The following is a 23,888-nucleotide window of genomic DNA, read 5'->3' on the forward strand; positions in this document are numbered from 1 at the left end:
CTTTTTATGATGTTTGATCTAGTCTGTTATTGTGTATAATTTTCCTTTTGAGATGTCAATAGACAGGATAGAACTGAATTGTGTATGGAATTTCACAAAATGATGAGATGACAGATATTTAAACCCAGGTTAGAATTAGGGATGCACTGATACCACTTTTTCTCTCCTGATCCGATTCAGCTGAACTGTCAGTTTCGGCCAATACCTCGTGATCCGGTATCAGTTTTGTTGATTTTTCTAATCATTTTAGTGTGGAACTGATTGTGAGTACTCTTATAACATTTAAACACAAACCTCATCTACACATTATTTTAATAGAAATGTGTAGCCTATTAAGAAACATTTTATTGTCAGCTAATCTACTGGATGATGCAGCAGCAAAATTCTCATTAATTCCAGTAAAAATGTCTTCAGTAGAAGATAAGTCAAACCAGTTCCTTTTCGATTTTGGTTACTCGTATCACTTGGCTGATGCTTATGGGGAAAACTCCTTTTCTCCGATTTCTGAACTCCTATTGGATCACAACAATTCAGATGCAACTGAATTAAGCCAATAGCGTTCATGCCCGCTCAGCCAATGACATTGAGCGTGCGGCACTCAGCTCTCTATATAAGCGGGCGACATAGTGCCATCAGTCATAATTGATCTCTTTCACTACTGGATCTGGCTCACCGTCGAATTGCACTTACATGCAGTGGACGGCCTTCCCTTTCTGAAGACAGCCGCTCCCCTGCCATGCTCCAGAAATCTAAAAGAGTATATCTATGTATATAAAAAATGTAATTTCCACACTTGCGCTGAATGGGCCGTCTTTTTCAAGATGGCGTCACGTAAGTGCAGATGTGGGAAACCTGTACCCACGTCTGATAGCCACAAGAGCTGTGTGTTCTGTCTGGGCCGTGCCCACACAGAAGCAGCACTGGTCGAAGCTGAATACCCACACTGCGAGGCAATGTGCCTCAAATGCTCTGCGCTCGGATAGTACTGTTTAAGCGCAATGACCCGATCTGACTCAAGGCGTGGACATGGAGCAAACAGATTGTGAGGCTGTACTGCTGGCTCAGGTCCCACATGCACTCACACCCCCACACATGAAGAAGAAGAGGAGAAAGACGACGCCATGTCTCTCACGGCTTTGGACACTGTCGCCTCATCCACGTCAATGGAGGACGCTGCTTCTCCCCTCCTAAAAGGTGGAGACCGTGCTCCCATCTAAGCCATGCCGGCTTACTTCTGTGAAATCTATTACTTTCTGATGAAAATTCTGAAGCAATGGACGAATCCAGTCCCATACGACTATGTTTAAAGAACTTTGCATCACAACCGATTTGGCGCTAAGAGCAAGATGCAGCGCAGAGCCTCCCAAAATGGCAGCACTCTGCTCCCAGGACCCTCCGGGTCCATTTGAGCCGGCTGTTTGCCCAATGAATCCTTGGCCGAAGCGCCGCTATCCACAGCCTCCGCGCCAAGGGCCCCGCCCATCGGGAAAACCTTCCTCTGATCAGCCACAGTGTTCCTGATGGCTTTAGCAGCGTGAAGAGGAGTCCGTGCTGTTCACCATAGGGAAGCCTCGCCCCAATCGGACTCACACAGAATCCCTGTTCTCTCCTCCCGCCATTGGGATATTGTTCACGATTGTTTGTCTGTGCTAGTAAAGTGTATAAAAATGTGCACTCTGCCCACCTTGCCGGCAGTGTGAAAAGAAAAAATACACAAATACTCACGAAAAGAGCTATGTTCTTCTTCACTCATTCCCACACAGCCCACAAACCATCAGTCCTGGGCCGGGCTCCGTATTAAGCTATTGATCTTGCTATCCCTGCTGTGCATGGGGATCCCTTCCCAGCATATCAAATTGGGTGTTAACAACTCTAAAGCACGACTACACAGTTCACATTGTGAGACGGCCACCGTGCTTCAATGGCGTGATGCCGTTCACAATGTCATCTCAAAACGCTCACATTCTGCATGCAGAAATTGACAGCCTACTAGCAGTACAGGCAATAGAAACTGTCGAGCTCAGCAAGCATGAAAAGGGCCTTTACAGCCATTATTTTCTTGTCATGAAAAAAAGACGGTGGGTTGCGTCCAATTCTGGAATTAAGGCTTCTGAATCGCGCACTGTTCATTGAGGATTTTTCTGAGGAGCCGGAAATGGTCCGGCCACAACAGTGGCTCGGCTCAGCGACGTGGCGGGGAAGACACAACGTCTCGTTCCCTCCATCGGGGAATGGAGGTTACATACGTAACATAGACGTTCCCCTTCTGTCGCGCTCTCCACGTTGTGTCAGAGAAGCATCACTAGGGGTCCACTTATAAACGTGCCATGCGCTGAGCCGTGTACGTGAACTGCTGATACAGGAGCGAGCAGGTATTCTTACGTGCAAAGACGACCAACTGTATCAGACTGCATGTACCCTTGCCCAATGCCCCATTAAGGCCATCAGAGTTCTTCTCGTTACCCTGGAGGGGGGGAACAAGGTGATGGTCGCCAACCTGGGAACGGGCCAGCCTGGCTGGGCATCTTTTCTCTCTATGGTTCTCGCATAGAGCAACTATGGCCGGGGCCCTTACACGCATTGAGGGAAGGGGGTCTTAGCCCTTCTTTCAGGGGGAGAAGACCCTGCGGAGGCCACACCTACCCTGCAGGGGAGGCAAAGGGTGGCAGATACCTCACATGGCCTCTTAGGACCTATGTGGAAAATTTGGTGCGGTTGTAGATCCAACCTCGTAGAGGGGGGATAGCGTACAGCACGGCGACCGAGGCAACTGTAACTGCCTAAGGGAGACATGGCAGTCCGCTCGTGAGGGGACAGTACCACGGAATTACACACAGGGGGAGTCTGAACAGGAGGCCTTACCTGTGGAGCACCTATTCCAGTACAGGGTAGATTGGGTACCCGTAGTGGCTTGGGTCGGCGAGTTCCCGCGCTGAACTGCAGACTCAAAAGGGCTAGGGAGGAGTCAACCAGCGACCCGAAGATGGGATCTCCTGGGAACGGAGGTGCACTATTTTACTTCGGTTGAGGGAAAGAGCGCCAGGCACAAGCGATTCACCCGGTCAGATTGTCAGCATGTTACCGAGTTCTACGGGCTCGGACCTGAGAAAACACGGAACGATACCGACTCAACTTAGAGATTGTAGAATCTCGAAAAACTGTTAGGTGTTGCCCACCCTGCTGCTCTGCAGATGTCTGCTAGGGAGGTGCCCCTGGCCAGTGCCCACGTGGACGCAACACCCCTGGTGGAGTGAGCTTGGACCCGCAAGGGGGGGGGCATGGCCTGGGTGTGATAAGCCAATTAAATGGCGTTGACAACCCAGTGGGCAAGCCTCTGTTTGGAGACAGCGTTCCCTTTCCGCTGTCCCCTGAAGCAGACAAAGAGCTGTTCAGAGTGTCTAGTGCTCTGTGTGCGGTCCAGATAGATCTACAAAGCACGTACTGGACACAGCAACGAAAGGGCTGGGTCTGCCTCCTCCCAGGGCAGCGCTTGCAGGTTCACTACCTGATCTCTGAAGGGTGTGGTAGGAACCTTGGGCACATAGCCCAGTCGCGGTCTTAGGGTCACGTATGTGTCTGCCGGACCGAACTCCAGGCAAGTGTCGCTAACAGAGAACGCTTGCAGGTCCCCGACCCTCTTGATGGAGGTGAGCGTGATAAGCAGGGCGGTCTTGAGAGAGAGGGCCCTGAGTCCAGCTGAATCTAGAGGCTCGAAGGGGGGTCTCTGGAGGCCCGTGAGGACGATCGAGAGATCCCAGGAGGGAAACAGGTTAGGCCGGGAGGGAGTCAGCCTCCAGGCACCTTTTAGGAACCTGACAATTTAGTCGTGCTTACCAAGAGACTTGCCATCTACCGTGTCGTGGTGAGCCGCGATGGCGGCGACATACACCTTGAGGGTGGAGGGGGACAGCCTACTCTCCAGCCTCTCCTGTAGAAACACGAGCACTGACCTAACCGCACACTTCTGTGGGTCTTCAGCTCGGGAAGAACACCAGTCTGCGAACAGATGCCACTTTAGGGCGTAAAGTTGCCTAGGAGGCCTGGCAAACTGAATTGCGTAACCGAGTCGAATGGTCCGGTGCAGCCAGCGTGACAGGCTGGGCAGTGAAAGCCACGCCTCTAAGCTCCGTGCTAGGGGCACCAAGGGGACGAGTATTTTGGACGTACCCGGCGGGGCTTCGCAGTCGTGCGGAACAGGTAATGCAGCGTCGGGAGGCAACGTAGCGTCCCGAGGCTCTGGTGCTGAGAATAAACTCAAAGCACTTACCTTGCTCCGCGCACCCAGCAGGGGGCGGGTTCGTGACTGAGGAGGAGGTCTGATGCTGGCGTCCTCTGGACTCATCTGAACCGGCTGGCCGGGGAACTGTCGTGGGGCTGAGGGCGGGGACACTGCGTCCGGGAAGCCGGGACTGTTGAGGCCTGAAAGCAGAGTGCCGTGAGAACGGCATTTGCAGGCCACATGACCCAGAGACAAAGGAAATAGCTCTTTTATTGAGAATTTGGGTACCTCCGGGAAAAATGGGACCGGGGGGGTCAAGGCTGTGAGCGGTGCCCAGACCCCAGGAACCAGTCGTCCAGCCGTGATGGCTGTGGGGAGGATGGAGGGTTCCAATCCAAGCCCACGCTGTTGGCTGCCCGGGAAAGCATGTCGGTCATCTGTGCGTCGGCCTCAGCCTGGGCATGCAGGCCTGAAAGCGGCAGGCCAGGGTAGTCCTCAGCATCAGATACCGTGCCCTCCGATGCCGCGGCGAGCTCATCTGCTTCGATTGCAGGAGGGTAGGCGGACTGGCTGTAAGGCGAGTCGCCGTTGCCTCGAGCACGGACGGGAGTCAACAAGCGTGCCGGGGTGCGGGTAGTCCGAGGGGGCGTACCTGGCGGATCTGCATCCGCTTCCATCCCCAAATCGCCTCCATCGCCAAACGCACTGTCCCATGGGAAGAAGGAGCAATGCGGGGGGCGGCTGGAGTGGTCGGTTGTAAGCGAGCCGCGACTGCAGCGTTGTCATGGTCATGTTCTCGCAGTGAGAACATGAACCATCCACAAACGCAGGCTCGGTGTGATCGCTACCCAGACACACGAGACAACGCCTGTGGCCGTCTGAAGCGGAGAGCACTCTACCGCATCCAGGAACAACACAGGGGCGGAAAGGCATCTTTATAAAGACGCGTCCTTAAAAGGACGTTTAACGCCGCTGTTTTTTGCTCTTTTAGAGGAAATTACTCTTTTAAATAAAATCACTCTTTTATGAAAAAGGACTCGTGAGAGTTATTTTATAATCTGCAACTGTCGAAGCGCCCAGGGGCAGGAATGCACAGCCGTGAAAACAATAGAAAGCCGCTGTTGTGCGCCATAGAATCCAACAGCATGCAGCAGAGGAATGACAGGAACTCGGTGTGTAACACGCAGCAATTGCAGACACGACCATCGGCTCCGAAGAAATTTTCTGAATGAACTCCCATATTTGCCCCGCTTAAATATCCGTATGTCCGGGGGCGGGATATGCAAATACTGGCTGCCAACATCTCATTGGCCTTTTTTCATAGATCAGAGGTGAATATCGGCTCTCAAGAGAGACCCCTAGTGTCGCTTCTCTGACACAATGTGGAGAGAGCGACAGAAGGGGAACTGAGATCTGGGAATCCCAAATGTTGAACCAAATTTTTAAAAGATCTCAGCACTCCACTCTCATATAGGTCACCGAGTGTAGTAACCCTTCTCACACTCCACTCTGACCAGCAGAAAGGGGACTTATTAATACATAATTTAGGGTTCAGCCATATGCTTGAGGCAACATTTAAATAAATGTCAGAATTAAACACTATGGACACTTCTGTCAATACCGAGTGCAAATGCGAGATAACAGGGTGTAACTTAACTTCTCTGATTAGTTCGATATAAAGGCTTTGCAATGGCAAAATAGGGGCAAGGACTTCCTAATCAATACAAAACCAGGGAGGGGCTCTCTCTCAGGTGGAAGCGACCTATGAGCCAAATGTCTGAGACTGAATACATAATAATAAAACAAAATCTTGGGTAGGCTAAGCCCACCTTTGTCAGTTGGCCTACAGTATGTAACTTATTCAAATGAAATCTAGGACACTTACCATTCCAAATGAAGGACTTTGCTATGCTATCAAACAGGAAGGTGCCCGGCTGGAAAGCCATTATTTGGCAGTACACTGTCAGAGCCAAAGCTATTATAAATTAATAGGGGACCTGGGTAGCTCAGTGAGTAAAGATTGACCACCACCCCTGGAGTTCGTGAGTTTGAATCCCAGGGCATGCTGAGTGACTCCAGCCAGGTCTCCTAAGCAACCAAATTGGCCTGGTTGCTAGGGAGTGTAGAGTCACATGGGGTAACCTCCTCATGGTTGCTATAATGTGGTTCGCTTACAGTGGGGCGCGTGGTGAGTTGTGTGTGGAAGCCTCCACACGTGCTATGTCTCCGCAGTAACGCGCTCAACAAGCCTACGTGATAAAATGCACAGATTGATGGTCTAAAACACAGAGGCAACTGAGATTCGTCCTCCACCACCCGGATTAAAGCAAGTCACTACACCACCACGAGGACTTAGAGCACATTAGGAATTGGGTATTCCAAATTTGGGAGAAAAGGGGAGAAAATCAAGACAAAGAAAAGGAATAAATAATTTTATGGAGGCAAGGCGTAGATCTAATGGGGTCGGAGATGAATATTAAAATATCATCTGTGCAAAGCAAAAGCTTATGCACCACACCTCCCGTCCACAACCACCCATGAATAATTATCTTCCCTTCTTATCGCGGCTGCTAATGGAACAGGGCAAGACAGAACAATAATGGGGAAATAGGGCATCCCTGCCGGGTGTCCCTATCCAGAGTAAAATAATCTGAAATTAATCAATTTGTTTGTACCGCCGCTACCGGTTGTCCATAAAGTAACTTAATCCATCCAATAAAAGTATTTCCGAACCCATATATTTCCAAAATCTTAAATAGATAATCCCATTCTACCATATCAAATGCCTTTTCAGCATCAAGTGAGATGGCTGCGACTGTAGTCTGATCATTCGCCACTAACCACATAATATTGATGAAACGCCTAATGTTATCAAAAGAGCTGCGGCCCTGAATAAACCACACCTGATCTATATGTATAAGAGATGTCATAACTTAATCGGTTTGCCAGAATTTTTGACAATATTTTTACGTCTGCTGGATCAGGGGAATTGGACGGTAACACTTACACTCACTTGGATCTTTGTCCTTTTTAAGAATCAGACTGATCTGGGCTTGAGTCATGGTTGGGGGAAGCTTTCCATTCATTAATGATTCCATATAAACTTCTAACAAAAGTGGAGCCAGTTCTGAAGCAAAAGATCTAAAAAACTCAGCGGCAAAGCTATCTGGAACCGGAGCCTTGCATGTAGACAAGGCCTTAATTACCTCACAAAGCTCCTCCAAAGTTATCTCAGAATCAAGAGAATTATTTTGCTCATTTGTCAGTTTTGTCAGACTTCTAATGATTCGACAAAGTTTCTAATGTCTTCATCAGTAGACTAAGACGTGGAACTATAAAGATCAAGATAGAATTCTTTAAAAGCATTCTTAAAATCAATGGCTGAGGTAAATATTTAATCACCAGCAGATTTCACTGAGGGAATGGTAGAAAAATACTCTCTCTGCTGTTTATTTCTAGACAAAAGCATCCCTGCTTTGTCCTCCAACTCCAAATATGACTGTCTTGCCCTGAATAGCCAAAACTCCACCTTTCGTGACAAAATAGTATTATATCTGTATTTCAGTCGGGTTAATTCTCTGAGACCATCAGGCGACATTTGATGCTTCTGCTCTGCCTCTGCACTTTTAATATTGCCTTCCAACTCCACGAATTCTCTTGCTTTGGATTTTTTGGTGAATGAGGCACAATGTATGATCCGACCCCTAAGCACCGCCTTGAGTGCTTCCCAAGCCACGCCCACAGAGGATACTGAGGACCAGTTGGTCTCCATATAGACATTCATTTCAGCCTTTAGCATTTGTTGGAATTCAGGATTTTGCAAAAGGATTCATTAAAGCAGCAACTTAATGAATTCTTTTTCACCTTTAAACTCACCGGGGCATGATCTGAGACTAAGATATTTCCAATTGAACAATCAACAACAGATGAAATGATGGACTTAGATATATTCTAGAATGGACTTAGATCTATTCTAGAATAAATCTTATTGACTGATGAAAAACATGTATAGTCCCTTCCAGATGGGTTCAAATGTCAATGTAAAGATTTTTACAGATCCTGTGAAGTGTCACTGTTGCTCTAGGCTTAGGGGGCTTACACACTTTGCTTCACTATGATCAAGGAGTCCATCAAAATATTAAAGTCTCCCCCCAATATTCTATAATGAGGGGTGCCAGCAGCTTGTAACATCCCTTCAGAATCTATAAAAAAGTCCTGATCATCAGCATTAGATGCCTACATATTAGCCAAAATCAACCTAGCCACTGAATTTCTACTAAAACAATAATGACTCTTTCTAATTTATCTTTAATCTGTTTGAGACATTTAATTGTAGATCCTTACTTATCAATGTAATGACTCCCCTGCTCTTACTTAATCCAGCACTAAAGAAAACATGTCCACCCCGTATCTTCTTTTCTTGAAGAAACACTATATCATATTTCTTACTTTTAAGAAAATAAATAATCTTCCTTCTTTTTATGGGGTGCCCAAACCCATTCACATTCCACGTGGAGAGAGACAATCCACATCATATTTTGACATATTAGAAAAAAATTGATTGTGTGTCAAAAATAGGCACAAAAATAGGCACAAAAAAGAAAATATGCGCATTAACATGACTGCGCCAACCAGCGTCCATCCCTCTAAACTCAACCAGTCCATGTACACCTATGAGAGCCCCCGCAAGAACTTTGCTGTCAGTTTGCTCTAATCCAGTGCTTCTATACAAATGTTTTGAGACAGAATGAACAACAGAATATAATCTATAAAACAAACTCCAGCCAAAATGAGCCATAAGCACAAAGAACATGTAGATTCATCCACATAACTGTTCCAAAGGTGTGTTTATCCACAAAACAAACTCCAGCCGCTAGGCAGAACCAGCACAAAAAGAAACAAAAAAGGCACAGAGTTTCCTCAGACAGGCAAGTGAATGTTCAGTGAGTCATGCTCACTTGGCTGTTATATGAGTGGAACAGATGCCCTAATCACTCCAATGTTTTGCAAGAAATTTTCCACAGAAAAAACTCCAACCAATAGGAGGCATAAGCACAAAGAATGTGCAGATTCATCCACAAACTGTTCAGAAGGTGTGTTCTTCCACAAAATAAACTCCAGCCGCTAGGTAGAACCAAAACAAAAAGAAAAAAGAAGGTGCCCAGTTTCCTCGGACAGACAAGCGAATGCTCAGTGAGTCAGGCCCACTCGGCTGCATCGAGAGTATCGCACAATTATTTACTAATTTCATTAACTTTATGATGTACATATTTTGTGGCCATCCATAGTATCGATTCTTAATTTGGCAGGGAACATCAGTGCAAATGCGGCTCTAACATTTGAAGGATGTGACAAGAGCAGGATCTAAGTGTAGCAACTTTAATGATGAATAAATAAAACTAAATACAAGACAGGATAAATGCAGAACAGGGCAAAACTAGGAACCAGGAAACAAGAACAAAACATAAACAAACAGGCTAGAACTTGGAGCACGAACTGGATAAACACACATAACAACTGACAAAGGTTAAACATACAGTAGGGCAATATATACACATGGATAAATGAGGAAAATTAAACACAGGTGAGAATCAATAGGGAACAGCTGGAAGTGATCAGAGAAGGGGATTATGGGAAGTGTAGTCCAGGGAAACATATGACAGAGGCAAAACACATGGCAGACAACAGTGAATCGTAACAGTGAATCGTAACAGCGACCTTCCGTTGATGTTAGAGATTCTTGCATTCCTTGAAGCGATCACATTTCTCTCTTGTTGACTTCGCAACGTATGGGAACAAGAAAATGTTGTGGTTTTTCCAAGAAAGCCTTCCTTTACTCCTCACTTCGTGTAACATGAGATCTGTCTCCCTCCGTGGATCTCCGAGCCAGAACTCTGTGAGCTCGCATGATTTCCAGCTTATGGCCTGTTATGCCAGAGCCGATTCTGATCCAGGTATCGGATAAGTGCATACCTAGTTAAAATTCCCTCACAACATGAGAAAAGAAGTTTAGTCTTCACAGTTTACTCATCCTCACTGACATCAGTTCAACATTACTCCTAGATGACAGAGTTAAGGATTATCCATTCATTCACTCTCACACACACAGAGCGGTGAACGAAAATGTAACCCACATCTTCCTGTGTCTGACTCTTTAAACATTACGTAATTAATTTCATGTCGTAGGGTTCTGCTAGCAAAGGGCCCTCGCTGCCTGGCTAAAAGTCCTCTCTGTGGTGGGAGCAGCCCTATGAGGAGATTAAACCACTGGGGCCCCATAAAACTTTTTAGAGGCATGTGTTAGGGTTTATAGCACATGGTGTAACAGGAACAGGGGCCAAAATGTTCAAATTCCATCATGATCTCAGCAGCTTCCTGCCTCAAATTGTCTTCTCCGTTGATATATTTGAACTGTTATGCTGTTGTGCTAGACTTGATAGCCATTTGGCATTTCCGTTGTGAGAAATGGAGTGATTGTTTAGGATAATTGTGTTTATTTGTGAGGAATAAACTTAACATTAAAAACAGCATGTGTCTATAGTGGCTTTTTATGTCAAACACTGAATAGAGAAGAATGGATGGAGAAAGAAGACCTCAAGTTAGTTGGCTGGTCAGTCTGTTAGATTCCACAGTATAATGCAATCCAACAATATGTTTTCTGTACATTGGCTCCTCCAGACTTCTTAGAATTTAAATAGGCCTGAATTCAGTATAGTCATGTTTTAAAGAGAAGTGCATTATAGACTGCAATCACATTCAATACCAGTACTGTCTCTGTTTTTTAAATCATATTTGTCTGCCTTTACATCTTGACCAAATTCAATGCACTCACACAGTCGTGCTGTAATGTGTTTAGACCTAAAATAAAGGTCAAAGTTCAGCTCGACCTCTGCCTTCTCATACTCATTATTCTTCTCTCATCATATGTTTTTTGTTAGCATTGCTTCTCTTCATCTCTTAAACATTGAGCATTTCTGCAACCTTTTTTGAGTTTTGATACTGTGTAGTTGTCTACATGACCACATGACGAGACAAATTTGTATTATTTAATCTCTGTATTATTTAACCTCCTCAAGTTCAATTAGCCCAAAGCAATTTGTGGGCAAAGATAAACACATTTACTTCAAAATTTTGGATTTCAATGTTGTAAGCAATCTGTGTTTGCTTTCTCAAGACAAAAGAACACTGAGGTCAAACCATGCTTTCTACTCTTTCCAATATTATCACATATATTGCATTTACAGTATATTTGTGAGGAGCCTGCAGGGAACATCCTCCACTATGTTCTGGTCTGTTTACATTATTTAGCCTTTATTTAGCACTTCAGTTATTATACCAGACAATGAAGATCTCATGCTTTAGTTGTCACAGTCTTGACTCCCACACGTGGCACCAAAACATGCCTGCGCATTGTAATTGCATTTTCAATGGGGGGGTTGTTATCACAGTTACTGTGATAACAAATTAGTTGTTGTTCATTAGTGCAGATGACCAGCAAAATAACTTTGATCATACATGTTAAATAGGCCAAGAAAACCCCAAACACCTACAGAGCTGTTAGACTAAGTTTGTGTAAAAAGCATTGAAAGCAAGGAAAATAACATTATACTGTATATTCGGATGAAATCTTGCCAAGAGTTGAGGAAAATGAGACATGAATTTCATTTGTGGCTGGTACCTCAACAAAGCCAATATGATATCTTGTAATATTAGGCCTTCTTTATAACACTGGTAAAGTGATCTAACATAAGCCTAATGAGATCAGATCACCAACATAGAAGAAAGCAGAGTTATAAATTGTGGATTAATTAGATTTGTTGGATCCTCCACAGACTTTAATAAATATTATTTAATGTAATTTGAAATGATTACATTAGTTTAAACTAAGATCTATCAGAGATAACTCAAGGGTGACTACAAAGTGACTCTCAAAGTCTAAGTGAACAAAAGAGAATTGACTACTTAAGCCACAGTTTCTTTGCCCCATACAGAATGTCCAGGAACTAAAACTACATGTAGATTTAAAAAAAAAAAAAAAGGTATTCCAAAGGCACACAAGATTTATGTACATAATATGATGAGATTATTGGTTAAGAGACACTCAAGGGGGATTCAAATTTAAGGGAGAGTGGGGAGGTGTGCACAGGAAAAGTTTGGTATAATACTATAATACATACGTATAAACTCATTAAAATGTAACATTATGTCCTCACACACACACACACACACACACACAAATCTAAGCTAAAATGTGCTTCATGTCTTAATTATCTGGTTAGGTTTGAGTCACAATTTCAAGACAATTATAAAATTATTGAATAATTTTGATGTTTTATTTTGTATATATCACAGAATTAATGCAACAAATCAGGACAAATCTAGAACAGGATTCATTATTTTTACACCAAAATGTCCTGATTAATTGGCTGTTAAAAACATATTGAGCTACACACAACACATACAATATATGTACACTACACATAATTATTTACTTTGAGTTTATATAGAGGCACAACTTTCATAATTTCAATAGCATTGTACACCCAAATGACAATAGTCATAACATTCTGTTCATGTGTTGTACTTGCTATAGTTTACATCCATGTTGTTTCTTCATCAAATAGCAATGTCAAATGTAAACAAGTCAATCACTGAAAATCAGTGCCACCTTGAGTAAGATATAACATGTATAATATGTATAAGTACATGCATATGGAAAACTGATAAATTGCCATTGTTTTTCATTCATTGTTGCACAGAAAAAGGTTAAGTTAACAATTGCATTTTGTGTGTGTGTGTGTGTGTGTGTACCTGACTTGAATCTATTGCAAATGTGTCTGAACTTGATTACAATTTATGGTCTATAGTTTGATTTACATTTTGCAGTCCTGCAACAATTCATTAGAAGCACAGTATGTTTATACAAAGAAACACTGACCCTAAATAGTTCTAATATTAGCAATTGTATTGTTTTGTTGCAACAGAACAACTCCCATTCACTGCATATAGAGTAATTTATTACAAGAAGTGGGGGAAAATACTCCCTCGTCTAGTATGTCTAGGCATGCAGTTCTTGTCAGGAATGTCTGTGACTCTATGGTGATTTCAGTATTAGTTCTGGACTTGAGGCAACACATTTATTGAAGAATAATTTGGAGGGTTTCCATTCTGGACAAGAAAAACAGGCCATCATAAGAGTAATAAGATGTGTTCTAACCTCAGTTAACCTATGCGTCCTCTTACATTAACAGTTGATCTTAAAGGAAAGTTCAATCGAAGTAATTGACCATACTGTGGTACCAGTTATCATACTTTGTTTGAATGTTTGATGATTGCAATAACATGAAATACACGTTCTACGACCCTGCTTGGTAACATTGGCTTTTTTTTAGACATTTTAGAGGTTTTATGGGAACATGTATTTCTTGATGGCACGTTGATGTTAACGAAAAATATGCAGACCTCTGATTAAAGTGGGACAAGAAGACAATGATCTCACAGAGAAGGAATGCAATGGCAAGATCAGGTTGATTTTATACTTATGCAACACTTAAAACACTATAATGTTACATATTATAGTTTTTGTCTAATAACTTCTACTTTTATATAAAGTCATTGTAAAGTGAAACCACAACAAACGGTTTTAATATGTGAGCAATGGAAAAAAATAAACACCCAAAAAGACAGACAAAAAGTGTTTTACTTTTATGGCTAAGAAAGAATTTTGCATCACACATTCTTCTATATAGTAAGACTTTTAGGATAGCCAAAACAGCACAGAGGCACAATTAAAACAATACGAATGTTGCCACATTGTGCTCAACCCGTGTTCTCATACAGTATAGAGTTTCTGCCAGTTAAAAAACAAAATATGGCACCACTTAGCACATCAGTCAAAGATTTGATGACATAGGCACTAGGAGTGTAATCAGTCTCTCTCTCTCTCTCTCTCTCTCTCTCTCTCTCTCTCACACACACACACACACACACACACACACACACACACACACACACACACACAGGTCTGTTAGCCACTTATCTACACAGACAGATCACAACAACCACTCTTTGCAGTGCGCACTGGTCCGCTGCATCAATCACAGCATATGGTAGCTTTTCCCCTTCAAAATGTTATTTTGAATAACACTGGATATGTTGCTCTGTCTGAAAGTGCGTGTGCATGTGTTTGGTAGGTGACATATTTCCTGTGATGTGTATGATACTGCAACCACCAATGAAATACAGTAAATACTTTTGTCAAAAGAGGAACTCAAGAATAGTTATTCACTTTCCTGGACTTTCAGTTTCATCATACCACATGGGTGAATTGGCCTTCCCAACTCCATCCGTGAAGCTGACTCACTTTCTGTATTCAAAAAATGCCTAAAATCATATTTTCCATAAGCACTTAACCAGTCACAAAATAACAATAAAAAAGAATCTGTCTTGAATAATACTATTCGGATGCTTGTGAAACTTTGTAATGCAGCACTTTTAGTACCACTGTCTCCTTAAGATGATTCGCTTATAACGTATTCGTCTTTTGTAAGTCGCTTTGAATTTGTAAATGTACTACAAATGACTAATTACTTATCTGAAATTGTTATCAGATTACTTTACTGAATGGAAAGAAACCACATAACATATTTTTTCTTTAATTACTTTCTAAAACATTTTCTACAAAAAAGTTTGTAATTTTTCTGCTCAGAGAATTAAAATAATATCTATATTTCCTCCCTGTCCCTTCAGCTGTCACAGCAACATAATTCATGTTTTAAATATATTCTACATAAATAATGTTATTTATGAAATATGCCCAAGTAATGTACTTCAAAAGTAATACGATTACAAGGACTTAAAATGTAATGTGTTACACAAAATCTTTTGATGTCGCCATTATTAGATTACAGTAACTAATTAATTTGTAATCAGATAAAATTTAACATTGGACACCACTACATTTAATTTATATTTTATAGTAACACTGAGATGTTCCAGAGGTTACACAGGATTGTTGGAAGGTTTTTTTATATGTTTCTATTTGCCTGGAATCTTTGAGATTCATTCATGGTATGTTTTTCTTTTTGTGCGTGTGTGCTGTGAAAGCACTAAAATTGTTTAAAGAAGTATCACAAAGTCATGTTAAAATGCTTTAATGGGTAGGCACAAACACACTTACTGGAAACAGAGTTGGCAAGCATTGCTGTAAAAATAGTTTATGCCTCCCTCTGCTGGACAGTTAATAATAGTAGTGGACTTTCCACAGAAGAAACATGACTTACAGATCAAAATGCTTTGTTCTTAGAGTAATGCATTATTAACTTGATCTAAAAATGGCTTGTTTATTTGTAAAATGTAATATGTTATAACTTAAAATACTTAAAATAATAAATAACTAAGTAGTTTACCCATCTTTGCTTTTATCGCTACACTACTGGTTGTTGGAAGTATATTGTGTTGTTAAAAATATGTAAGCATATTTTTACAAAGTTTTATTGGGTGAAATTATTTGTAAAATATATATATTTTTTACTCATTTTGATTTGCAATACTTACACAATTTTACATTTAAACATAATTAAAATGGCAAATAGGATAATTATTACAAACATGAAAGACATTTTTTTCTGTCTTTTTCCTCAATACAATGCATAAAATAACAAAATGTATTATATACACTGGCTGCCAAAAGTTTGGAATAATGTACAGATTTTGCTGTTTCAGAAGGAAATTGGTACTTTAATTCACCAAAGTGGCATTCAACTGATCACAAAGTACAGTCAGTACCATTACTATTTGAAAAAAGTCATTTTTGATCAAATCTAGACAGGCCCCATTTCCAGCAGCCATCACTCCAACACCTTCTCCTTGAGTAATCATGTTAAATTGCTAATTTGGTACTAAAAGAAAAATCACTTTTATTTATATCAAACACAGTTGAAAGCTGTTTGGTTTATTAAATGAACCTTAACATTGTCTTTGTGTTTGTTTTTGCCACAGTATGCAATAGACTGTCTTAACCATCTTAATGTCAATATTAGGTCAAAAATGGCAAAAAAGAAACAGATTTCTCTAGAAAATCGTCAGTCAATCACTGTTTGAAATTGCCCAAAACTGAAGAATACATACAAAGGTGTACACTACAGTCTTCAAAGACAAAGGACAACTGGCTCTGACAAGGATAGAAAGAGATGTGTAAGGCCAGATGTTCAACTAAACAAGAGGATAAGTACATCAGAGTCTCTAGTTTGAGAAATAGATGCCTCACATGTCCTCAGCTGACAGCTTCATTGAATTCTACCCGCTCAACACCAGTTTCAAGTACAACAGTAAGGAGGAGACTCAGGAGTGCAGGCCTTATGGGAAGAATTGCAAAAAGCCACTTTTGAAACAAAAACAAAAAGAAAAGGTTAGAGTGGGCAAAGAAACACAGACATTGGACAACAAATAATTGGAAAAGAGTGTTATGGATCTTAAACCTATTGAACTTTTGTAGGATCAGCTAGACTGTAAGGTGCGTGAGAAGTGGCCGCCTGGTTGAGAATAAAGGTTTTATATTTTACAAGTAAATGTTCATAACATGAGAATCTCAATTGACACTATGAAATGTATACATTTCAATAGTTTTCAAATCAGTTGTTAACCAAACATACATTAAATACCAAACAGAGAACACACATGAATGCATGAGTTTGAATAGTTCAGTTAAGTTTTATTAAAAGCAAAGCGAACATTAAAATACTGAAACAGATAACCTTTATCCAACCCTTTTCTTTTGCTCCATTTTGTACAAATCACAGATGTTTAAAAATATTACAAAGGATTCAATAAAACTTTTTTGTATTTTTTTTTTTGCAACAGCAGCAAAAACATTCTGATTTGTATTTTATAAGCCCTTAATAGTGTGTATGGTGTGTGTGTCTTTTCTGGTTCAGAACAAGAACAATAATTACAGAACAGTAACATAAACTTTCTGGTTCAGGACAGGAACAATATTACTTTAAATTTAACAGTTACATTTAACAAAAGAAAACCAAAAAGTGCAAACCAGCTTTAAATATTCACAGATTTGAAAGCGGAAAATAGGTCAAGGGAGGGGTCAACCAAACAGGCAGTGAGGAACACAGCCCTTACCCCTCAAGAGAATGAAAAATGGCAAGGACCACTTAGGCAGAACACCTCACCACAAGTGTAAAGAGGGACATTGTCTGTCAAGGGAAATAAGTGCCCCATTGTAAATGGCATATTCGTTAATCAGAGATGCAATACAACCCTTTTCTTTAATGGAGAGGGTGGATTTCAAAGTACATTACAAAGATAGAAAGTTGGTTCTGTGTTAAAACAGAATGAAATGAGGAGGGTTTGAAGTGGTCTCTGCCCAAGAAATCAGGTCAGTATTACATTTTACAAGCAGTAAGTGGTTAACATTTTCAGTTGAGAAAAAAAAGACAAATTAACAGTAACTGCTCTCTGGTATTAGTACTTAGAGAGAAAAAAAAAAAAAAAAAAAACTAAATACCTAAACCAGTCATATTGCCAAAAACAAAATAAAAAAAATAAGCATGTTGTGCAACATTTCACCCATTACACCATTGACTTATTGACAATTTAGTCTAAATATGAGCATTCTGGATGGATCATATATCTATATATATGAGGACTCTGATCTTTTTTTCAAAAAGACGAAATGCATTAAATTCCATAATAATGAAAGCTACCATTATTCATAACTACATGCTAACCCCCAAGCTAGCATTCATTTACATCATTACCATGCGCATCTTACCTGTAAAAGTGCATTGATAAATACTTTACAGCTTGCACTCAAGAAGATTGTTGTTAAATTGAAAGAACTTAGTATAAAAATTTAAGCTAAAGTGCATATCTAACAAACAGGTATATTGTTAGCAGGAATATTTTTATGTTGTCAGAGCCACTGTAGAGTGCCTTAACCAATGTCTCATTTTAAAACTCACATTAAGGGGAAATTGGTCCTCTCTAATACTGTTTATATGAAACTAAACCTCCTTAATGGTACTGAAATAAATAGTCACATGTGAATCAAGAGTTAACGAAGGCATATTTGATTAAAGACTTTGAGGCCTTCAACAACAGACATCAAAGTCTTATAGAAAGTTATGAGTTTTTTTTTTTTAGTTTTTTTTTCTTCACGCAAGCACAAAATATCTAGGACCATTAGAAGCACCGTTTTAATGGAAGAAAAACGTTCAATGCTACAAAATGTAAGCTCTTTTAAAAAGCCATAGTGTAAAAACAGTCAATGCCATGCAAATCAAAGGCGGATCAAATCTTTAAAAAAAAGTGCAAAAGCAAACAGGGAAAAAAAAGTGCTAACAAGCCCAAAATCACCACGGCAACAAAGCTTTCCATCCATTTCACTTTCAAAACGTGAAAGTGGAGATTTATAGTAAAAAAGGATTTACTATATCGGTTTTTCTCACTCAAAGTGATTGCTTCACTTTAGAAGACATATATTAAACTACAAGAGTTGTATGGATTAATTGTATGCTGCTTTTATGTGACTTTTTTTTTTTTACTTGATAGGTCTGGTCACCATTCACTTGCATTGTATGGACCTACAAATCTGAGATATTCTTCTAATCTTTGTTTGTGTTCTGTAGAAAAAAAGTCACATCTGGGTTGAGGTTGACTGAATGATGAGAGATTACATTTTTGGGTGAACTATCCCTTTAAAACAAAGAGAAATCCAACTTATGATAATAAGAAAATGTATCTTACACAATTTTAATTCTCAAGCAAATGTATCTTGTTTTAAGGATTGTTTTGATATTTTTAAATGGACATTTCTTTTTGCGACACAAACAATGATAGCAACAGACGGAAAGTATCAGCTCTCCATTTTCCTCTTCTTTTAAAAAATGTATTCATTATTTGTGTGCAGATCGGCTTGTAAGAGAACATGTCTATTTTTGTAGCTGTTGATGATTTCAGCTTGTCTGGTGAGAAAAGCAGGGTGCAGCCTTGAGGAAGCGAAATCAGAGTGCCAGAAATAGAAAAGGTGCCATGAAAAACTGAAATATCTCAGATTTCTCTTTCACCTCCAAAGTAGCAATTAATAAAACTCTTGTTCAAAGGCACAAAACAGGCAAAACAAACATGCTTTGCAGAGAAATAATTAAAGAATGAGTTTACTTGGATGTAGAAGGGGAAAGTGTAACATGGTCATAGGCACTCATGTTCTTAGATGGAAGGCAGTTCAGACAGACTCTGGCATTCAGATTCAATGTGGATTCTGACAAATGCTTTCCAGCGCATGCACATCTAAAAAAGAATGAACCAAGTTGAAACACGGGTGCATTAGTTTAACCACAGTGTCAGTTTAACCACAAAACATGTGTTAACAAAGTACAATGCTCAAAATTAAAATCATTAAAGCTTTTCAATAATAAAAAAAGAAATATGCACTTTGCTTATGTCAGGCTATTCTGTTATTAAGATTGTCAAACAGGTAAACTTGTAGAAAGACATAAGAGAGTGGTTGAACACTTTGATGTTTAGCAGGCTAATCCTGAGCACCAATTAATTTGACCTGCATGTGTAAAGTGCAAATTGAGATTCTAACCGTGAAGCATCACATTGCAACATATCAAACACTACAGGGTTAATAGTTTCTACCTCTCCCTCTGTTTAGTGAACAGCAGAGGTAGAGGATCAGAGGAATACCAGCGGGGAGCAGATTTGTTTTTAGCATGGAATAAGAAACATCACAATCCACTTTATGGTTTATCAGACATGTTTCACTATAGGCAAGATTTTAAAAAGTAGTGCTACAATGTGTGTATTTCGCAAGGATTCTGAGCTGCACAGATGTATGTATCTGAACTACGATTGTGAAACTTATTAGTAACTAATATGTTGTAAAGAAGGGTTACCTCAGAAGGCATGGACGCCCCCCAGTGGTGGAGGTGGAAGGCAAGCAAGTAGAGAAGCTCGTTAGTGGTCATACATCACAGAAAACAATCAACTCACTAAACCAGAAAATTACACAACAGCTGTGATTAATACTCTCATGGCAGTGGTAAAAATAGCCCTAATTTATCACTTGCTGTCAAGTTTTGTCTCGTTTCAGTAGATTTTGGTAAGGCGTTTGTGTCTAAATGACATGTCTGTCTTTGGTGCTTTTTTTTAATTTTTTTTTAGAGCTTTTATGAGTGACAGACGCAAACTATGCAACCCCTCTGTTACTACCCCTGGTCAACTGCTTTAAGAAGTGTTAATTACATGAAAAACTATTTAAATTGAAAACAGTTCTTCAGTAGGCAACACAATTGGTATGCAGAGCCAATATGGGGCAATGGAAGATCCAAACTAGAGATATCTTTTAGTGAGACTGTAGGCAAGACATAGGTTTGAAAGAGGGGCAATTACCACCCCTTATTTTAACAGAATAATTTATATATCCCTGCCGCCATTTTAGTTGCTAGTTGTATTCAAAGCTTGAGCTGCATTTCAGATAGTATGCATTGAAAATGACGGTTTTTCCACAAATAGGTCTCACAGAAAAAGCTCAACACAGCAGCACCATGCGGCATCCATCTGCCTGGGCGCCAGCGCTTAGACAAGGTGCCATTGTGAGTGTGTGTATGTATAACAATAACAGTCATAAGACGTGAAAGCAATCCACTTCACTGATGGCATTCCCTTCATGATGCTGTGGTAAGATCTCACACCAGTTGCATTCACATAGTGAGACATGCAACATTTAGATTGAGAAAGATTCAATTCTTTCTCCAATCGGGGACACTTATGTGTAGGGCCACCCACTTAGACCCAGGTTGGGGAGGGAAGGCAAATGTTCAAAGGTCCCAGATTAACATCCATCAGCCAGGACGGACAAACTGGATACAGATACAGGGCTCCCCCAGGCTCAGCCTACATGCCTCTGGATAGAGATGGGTGAGGGTTGTGAGGGTTATTGGGGGGGGGGGGATGGATCAATGGATGGATGGAAGTAAACCCTCAAGAAATATGGGGTGCTGAGGAGGATGGATGTCTCCAGAAGCACCAGCTCCGTTTGGTGTGCTGCTTGCGTAAGATCTCTTCCTCACGCTCTCGCTCTTTTGAGAGCGCAGGTAGCGGTCTTCCTCCTTGAGGAACCAGACAGGTGGCCAGCGCTTCTTCTCAAAATGTTTCTGGTTCTCTGGAAGGACAAATGTGAAAATGAGGGAAACTTAAGATGGCAATAAAGCACAATAAATGCACAATACTAAAAGAAAAGTTCACCAAAAATGAAAATTCTGATATATTTTTTTACTCGCTCTTATGAAATTCAAAACCTTTATGACTTTATTTCTTCCATACAGCACAAAAGGAGAAATATTGAAGAATGTATTTGTTGCTCTTTTCCATGAAGTTACAATGAATGGGGACCAAAGTGTTCAAGCTTAAAAAAGGATGCAAAAGCACTATAAAAGTATCATAAAAGTGGTCCATATGACCTCTGAAGATATTTGATAGCTTTGTGTGAAGAACGTCTCTGGTTACTTAACTGTAACCCCTGTTCCCTGATAAAAGCGGAACGAGATGCTGCGCTGATTTAGCGCTTTGGGAACAACTTTAGGTGTGACCAGCTGTGAATATGTGTGCAACACATCAATGAAATTGACCAGAATTTATAGCCTCTGCTGGTGACATCATTGGATGCACCTGTAGCAGGGCTATAAATAGATGCGCCACAGGTGCATCGTCAGGAATTTTGTCTGAAGAGCAGTCCTGGGGCATCCCAGTGCAGTAATGAAGCACAGCATCTCGTTCTGCTTTTATCAGGGAACAGGGGTTACAGTTAAGTACCCCAAGACGTTCCCTGTCAAAAAGCTACACTTTGATGCTGTGCTGATTTAGTGCTTTGGGAACGAGAATACCCACACCGCCGCACTGTGGATGTTCGGACCACTTATGGTTGTGTAGTTGTGCTCACAAGAGCGCGAGAGGTATTTTTAGAGAAGTAATTGTCATAAGAAAAAACATATTGAGAGTCAGAAGTTTATCAGACGCTGACTCTAGAGGTTTGCAGGGGGTCTTAACCAGACCCTCAAGGACTATTGCTTAGTCCTATGAAGGGATCCTGGTCCTAGCAGGAGGTCTCAGTCGCATGGCTCCACGAACGAAGCGAGCAAGCAGAGGATGTCTCCCCAACGACACCCCGTCAATCAAGGTGTGGCAAGCCGATAGAGCGGCCACATAAACCCTGAGAGTGGCGGGGCATGTGCCTGCTGACAATTTTTCCTGCAGAAAGTTCAGAACTGAAGCAATCTGGCAGTTAACTGCATTATGTGCACTGGACCATCTTTCAAAGACACCCCATTTATTTTTTTAACTTAATTGATAGGGAGCCCTATCTTAGAATGGTCTCAATAACGTCAGGTGAAAGCCCTCAGTTGGTACTCTTCAGGGGCCAAACTTGAAAGGTTGGGGATGAAATATTGTCCCCTGCGTTTGAGAGAGAAGGTCCCTCCTGTCTGGAATCGCACAAGGCCAGCCGTCGAGGAGAGACATTATCTCTGAGAACCATACCCTGTTCGGCCAGCACGGTGCTATCAGTAAAAGACAAGACCCTTGCTGGCGAACTCTGGCCAAGACTCCCAGGAGGAGCAAAGAAACTGGGGGAAATGCATACAGGCCCATTCTGGGCCATGCATGCGCCATCGCGTCCAGACCCAGGGGGGCTGGGTGACTTAGAGAGAAGTAGAGGGGACATTGCGCTGTCTGTTGAGAGGCGAAGAGGTCCAGTTCTGCCCTGTAAAATCTCACCCAGATTTGTTCCACTACCTCGGGGTGGAGTTTCCACTCCCCCATTGGTATTTTCTGTCTGGACAGCAAATCTGCTCCCACATTCAGGCATCCAGGGATATAAACTGCCCTGACTGACAGGAGCTTGCCCTGGGCCCAAAGGAGAATCTGACGTTCTAGAGTGTTCAGCTGGTGTGAACGTAGACCTCCTTGATGATTTATGTAAGAGACTGCTGCTGTGTTGTCCACCCACACCAGGACATGGCAGGGCCATTTTCAGGGCCAGACTGGAGGCAGTTGATGTACCAATCGAGCTGATGACCCTCCCATTCCCCTTGAGCTGGATGACCAATTAAGACCGCTCCCCAGGCCATCAGGGAGGCGTCTGTCATTAGCAACTTGCGATGGCAAGACGCACTTAGAGTGGGACCCAAAGTAAGGAACCGGGGTCTGAACCACATAGAAAGGTTATGAAGCTTGCGGCGCGTAACCCTTATTAGCCTTAGGGGACTGGCCCTTGGATGAAATCCCCTGGCTTTGAGCCACAACTGAAACTATCTCATGTGTCGAAGGCCCAAAGGGATCACCGAGGATGCAGATGCCATGAGACCTAGTATTCATTGATACTGACGCACAGTGCAACCTTGGCCTAGACTGACTTTGCTCAGGGTGTTCTGAATGGACACGAGTTGAGCGGGAGACAATTGTGCCCGCGTCGTGATCAAATTCCATACAACGCCCAGATAGGTAATTCCCTGAGTGGGGGAGAGAACGCTCTATTTGACATTTAGTCTCAGACCCAGAGAAACCAGATGAGCTAAGACGATATCCCTGTGCTGAACTGCCAGTTCTTGAGACTGTGCTAGTATCAGCCAGTTGTCTATGTAATTCATAATGC

General features: G+C 41.6%; 1 protein-coding gene and 1 pseudogene across 1 annotated transcript in view; both read right to left on the reverse strand.

Annotated features, from left to right (window-relative positions):
* The window catches only part of LOC127633288 (zinc finger protein 99-like), a 301,889-nt gene that overhangs the window by 175,060 nt on the left and 102,941 nt on the right, over positions 1 to 23,888 (reverse strand). The gene's annotated exons all lie outside the window — the stretch shown is intronic.
* LOC127633261 (rho-related BTB domain-containing protein 1-like) overlaps positions 16,911 to 23,888 on the reverse strand; it is a 48,822-nt pseudogene continuing 41,844 nt past the window's right edge.

Source organism: Xyrauchen texanus, chromosome 3 (genome assembly GCF_025860055.1).
Source record: "Xyrauchen texanus isolate HMW12.3.18 chromosome 3, RBS_HiC_50CHRs, whole genome shotgun sequence".
NCBI classification, from domain to species: domain Eukaryota; kingdom Metazoa; phylum Chordata; class Actinopteri; order Cypriniformes; family Catostomidae; genus Xyrauchen; species Xyrauchen texanus.